Here is a 4,933-nt window from a genome sequence, read left to right on the forward strand (position 1 = left end):
AGAAGACAGGTCTTTCCAATAATTTCATCCATGAACACATGTGGGAACTGGAAGGGGAAGATTTAGGAATATTCCTTAGATGATGCTGAAGCATCAAGACAACTGAAATGCTGAAGCTGTTGAGGTTCTAAAACCATGTGATTTTCATGGACATCCTACATTGTATGTTTTGTAAAAGTTTCTCAGAGAGCTTTGGTTCATCAAGGTATCTGGACTGGATGATGGATTTTTTTAAAACCAGTAAACTTCAGCTACTCAACCTCCACTTGGTTGCCCCTTGCTTTGAATGTTTGCTAATAAAAAGCAGATGTTTTATTTTTTCTTTTGGGTTTGTGTGTGTTAACATTCTCTTTCTCTCTCTCTCTTATATGCATACACACAAACTTTTCATGTTGTTTTTTTCCAAATTTTACAAGTGTTGATAATTTTTTCCATTACTGCTGCGACCTTGCTTTATGGTACAAATTTGACTCTCAATCATTACCCACAGTGATTAAAGTGTGGTTAAGGGCAGGAAAATGGATTGTGTAAAAAGGAATGATGTCATGATGGCACCACTTCTTTTCCATCAACAACTTGACTTCCATATTCAGTTAGCAAGTCAAATGGAATTTTCTAAGTGCAGGCACAGAGGCTGTCTCAAGGTACAGCTCTTTCCACTTCCACTCAACCATCTAAGGTCACTTTCCTGCTAAATGTGGAAGACAATCCTTGCCATGCTAACTTTGCCAAGAGATGTTGAAACATGTTCAGAATTTCTTTGATGGAAGATGTCATGGCATTAAAATCAAGGCTGGGAATGGTTTTCAGGCCTTAACTAAATTTCTGTCTCCTAACTTTTTTGAGACACTGTGAGGATTTAGAATTCCTGGTTTAGAATTCTTTCATCTTTTTGCTGGAAGGGACTTTTGTGTTGTGGTTGTATTGAGTGGTAGAATTCTGTCCTCTGTATATTACCCAGGCCTCATTTTTCTTGAGCTTATGAATGTCAAAGGAGTTGAATTTTGTTCCAATGTTGCTATAGAGTTGTTTGGACTACTGATGCTCTACCACCAATAAATATTTTTATATGCCATTAAAAAAAACTAATGGCAATAGAGTACAAATTCATAACAGATCAAATAATCAGGTAAAATGCTACATGAAGTATGACTCATAGTGCTCTCTTTGGCAGAACATATACTAAAACTGGAATGATACAGAGAAGATTAGCATGGTCCCTGTGCAAGGATGACACACAAATTTGTGAAATGTTCCATATTTAAAATATATACATATATATATATGACTTACAATCCCCTTCGGCAAAAAAAAAAAAAAAAAAGAGCTCCCTAACTGTTCATAGAAAAACAAATAAAACCTAAGTAAACACCATGCCTTTTAAAAGGACACACTGATGGGAAATTATATGCCTGGATTACTTAACCTCTTTAAGCAGACAATGCTGTGAAAATTAATGACTTCCCTGATATGTATTATAGATTTTAGTACTGATCTCTTTTTCAGTGATGCGCTCTTCTGTGTTTGGAACTTTAAAAATCCTCTCTGGTTTCCTATAACTTATGTGAAGAAACAGACACACACACATGCACATCCAAATAATGGCTTTATTATTAACAGACTAGATAGCAAAGAAATTATGTTACTATTATTATTATTATCAAAAGTCTTAACTTTTTAGGGGAAAATTACACTAAATATCCTACCTTAAGTGTTGGCCCTTTGTGGGGAGGAAAAACTACTTTTGAAACTCAGACTTCGGTGTACATCCAATAAGCTTTAAATTATGTAGAATGTTTTAAATTTGTGAAGTCTTAAATACTGTTTTATTTTTATTTATTTATTTATTTATTTTTTATTTCTCTCCCCTTCTCCTCTCCACCCCCCCCCCCAGTTGTCTGCTCTCTGTGTCCATTTACTGCATTTTATTGTTTTTGTCTGCTTTTGTTGTTGTCAGCGGCATGGGAATCTATGTTTCCCTTTGTTGCGTCATCTTGCTGCATCAACTCTCCATGTGTGCGGCATCATTCCAAGGCAGGCTGAACTTTCTTTCACGCTGGGCAGCTCTCCTTACAGAGGTGCACTCCTTGCACATGGGGCTCCCCCACATGGGGGACAACACTCCATGGCAGGGCACTCCTTGTGCGCATCAGCAATGCATGTGGGCCAGCTCCACATGGGTCAAGGAGGCCTGGGATTTGAACCCATGGACCTCCCATGTGGTAGACAGATGCCCTATCCACTAGGCCAAGTTCACTTCCCTTAAATACTGTTTTAATGATTGAGTTTCTTGAGAACAGTAATTAAATGAAATTGCTTTTGCAGCTTTATTTGCAATAGAATATGTCTGAAACCATGGATTTCCCCTCTTTGTATAAAGACATAGTAGAAATGTAAACCATAATGTAAACCAAAAATTTATAAAATTGTGGAGTCTAAAATATAAATCATAATGTAAAGCAAAGGAGAACCATGATTAGTAGCTATGTTTCAGTATCAGTACTTCAGTTGTAACAAATGTAACATCCATATGTAAAAAGTTCATTATTGGGGAATGGGGAAAGGGTTTGATGTTGGGTATATGGGAGTCCCCTACATTCTATATGTGACTTTACTGTGACCTAAAACTTTTTTGAAGACATAATAAAAATTAAGAAAAAGGAAAGGATGTAGACACTAAGAAATGGAAGAGATTGCCTTGCCATTGTACGTACAGAGAAACACCTATTACAGTGATGACAGGCAAAACATCAAAAAAAAGTTTTATGATATTTTTCATTTTTTAATGCCCCAATCTATTTTTTACTTTAGTTTAGTTTGTCTAAATTATTATGTACTGATAACTCTGCTTATGAGCCTCCATGCTTGAAATTTCAACTAGGCCTAGAGCTTCAAGGTGCCTAAGAGTTACCTCCTGAGAGCCTTCATGTTGCTCAAATGTGACCACTCTCTAAGCTGAACTCAGCATGTAAATCCATTACCTTCCCCTCAGTGTGGGGCATGAGGGTTGGGGATGAGCCTCCCTGGCACCAAGGGATTGCTACTGAGCACCAGCTGGTGATGCAACTAGAAAAAGACCTTGAATAAAAGGGGGAAATGGTAAAGACAAATTAGATTATATGGCTAAGAGTCTTCAAAATGAGTTGAGAGGTCATCAGAGGGGTTGCACTTAAGCACGTCTCAGCAGGAGCCTAGAGACAGCTAAAGTGGATACAACCCCAGATAGTGATATTCCTGAGGGCTATGGAAACACACAGGGTTCTATGGTCATGGCAAATGGCTCTTAAGTTCAGTGTATTGCCAGTGGGCCCTACTTTGGAATTTATGCTCCTGAGTGTGATGGAGTTGGACTCAGATGTGACTTCTCTACATATGCCTCTTCTGTCACTGTTACTGAATCTGTGCTTGGTGCTGGGTTTGGTGTATGATCAGGAGACCTGATTCTCTAGACTGTCCATGTGCCAGCTGTGACTTGAGCCTCAGCAGAGTTGCAACACTTACTCTCCAGTTGGTTGGACTTACCCAGGTCAGCTAACAGTGAGGTAAGGATTGTCAATCACCACACCAGAAAACTTGAGAGAGTCTAAAACTGCAAGCAGGAGAACCCCATCCATCAGCCATGTGGGATCTAAGCTCCCTCTCAATTTAGAGGTGGAGTGGCCATCACCATCCTACAGTCCTCAGGATGGAGAAATAAAATACGGATTAGAGTGGACTTACTGGTATTCTATTATAGAATTATTATGACACTAGCAATGGAAGAAATTGTATCCTGATATGGAGACATTGACCAGGGGAGTTGCTGAGGGCAGGGAGAGGGGAGAAGAGGTGTGATATGGGAGCATTTTGGGGACTTGGAATTGCCCTGAATGATATTGCAGGGACAAATGTAAGACATTATATATCCTTCCATAACCCACTGAATGGACTGGGGGAGAGTGTAAACCACAATGTAAACTATAATCCATGCAGTGTAGCAGCGCTCCAAAATGTATTCATCAAATGCAATGAATGTGCCACACTGATGAAAGATGTTGATGTGGGAGGAGTGGGGGTGAGTGAGAAATGGGTATATGGAACCTCATATTATTTAACATAACATTATCTGTGATCTAGGTATCTTTTTAAAAAATACAATAAGGGGGGAGACAATTAGTTTCTTGTTACACATTTAGTCTGATTTTTGTTGCTTATCAGTTTTAATACTGTTCTTGAAAATGGTTGATGCTATGTTATGCATAACTTTTCTAATAAATGTATAAGCTTTAAAAAAGGAATTCTTCAGCTTTCATATATATCTGCAGAAAATTTTTTTGATCTCCATTTTTTAGTGTTAAATTTTATTGTATGTAATTCTTGTTTTAAAATTTTGTGTAGAAGTCACAGAGTTGCAGAAAATCATGTAAAGATACAGTTTCTCATAACCCCCGTATGGTGGACACTTTGCATTAGTATGGGAACTTTGTTAAACTGGTGTGAAAATATTAAAATTGTACTATTAGGGAAGTGGCTGTTGCTGAATCAGCTGGGCTCCTGTCTACCATACGGGATGCCCTGGGTTCTTGTCCTGGGGCCTCCTTGTGAAGGCATGCTCACCCACACACTGCAGAGAGCTGCTGGCCCACAAGCACTATAAAGAGCAACTCATCAAGGTAATGCAAAAAAAAAAAAGGGAAACAAGCAAACACACAGAAGAGCATGCAGTGAGTGCACACAGAGAATAAACAACAAGCAAGCCACAAGGGGGTGGGGAACACATTCATATATACGATTCAGTGTTGTTAATTTCACTCACAGTATTGTGCTATCTTCACTACCATCCATTTCCAAAGCTTTACAATGAACCCAATAGAAATTCTGTACAAATTAAGCATTAACTCTAACTATCCACCCCCAACATGGCCCCTGGTAGGATATGTTCTAGATTTCAACT

The 4,933-nt window shown here is 38.5% G+C and overlaps 1 non-coding gene across 1 annotated transcript; it reads left to right on the plus strand.

Moving 5' to 3' along the window:
* Positions 1 to 1,160: 1,160 nt before the first annotated feature.
* On the plus strand, positions 1,161 to 1,265 carry LOC139438421 (U6 spliceosomal RNA). Its single transcript, XR_011648097.1, has one exon. It is a non-coding gene; the product is annotated as a U6 spliceosomal RNA (small nuclear RNA).
* Positions 1,266 to 4,933: the final 3,668 nt, after the last annotated feature.

The sequence above is a fragment of the Dasypus novemcinctus genome, chromosome Y (genome assembly GCF_030445035.2).
Source record: "Dasypus novemcinctus isolate mDasNov1 chromosome Y, mDasNov1.1.hap2, whole genome shotgun sequence".
Lineage (NCBI taxonomy): Eukaryota > Metazoa > Chordata > Mammalia > Cingulata > Dasypodidae > Dasypus > Dasypus novemcinctus.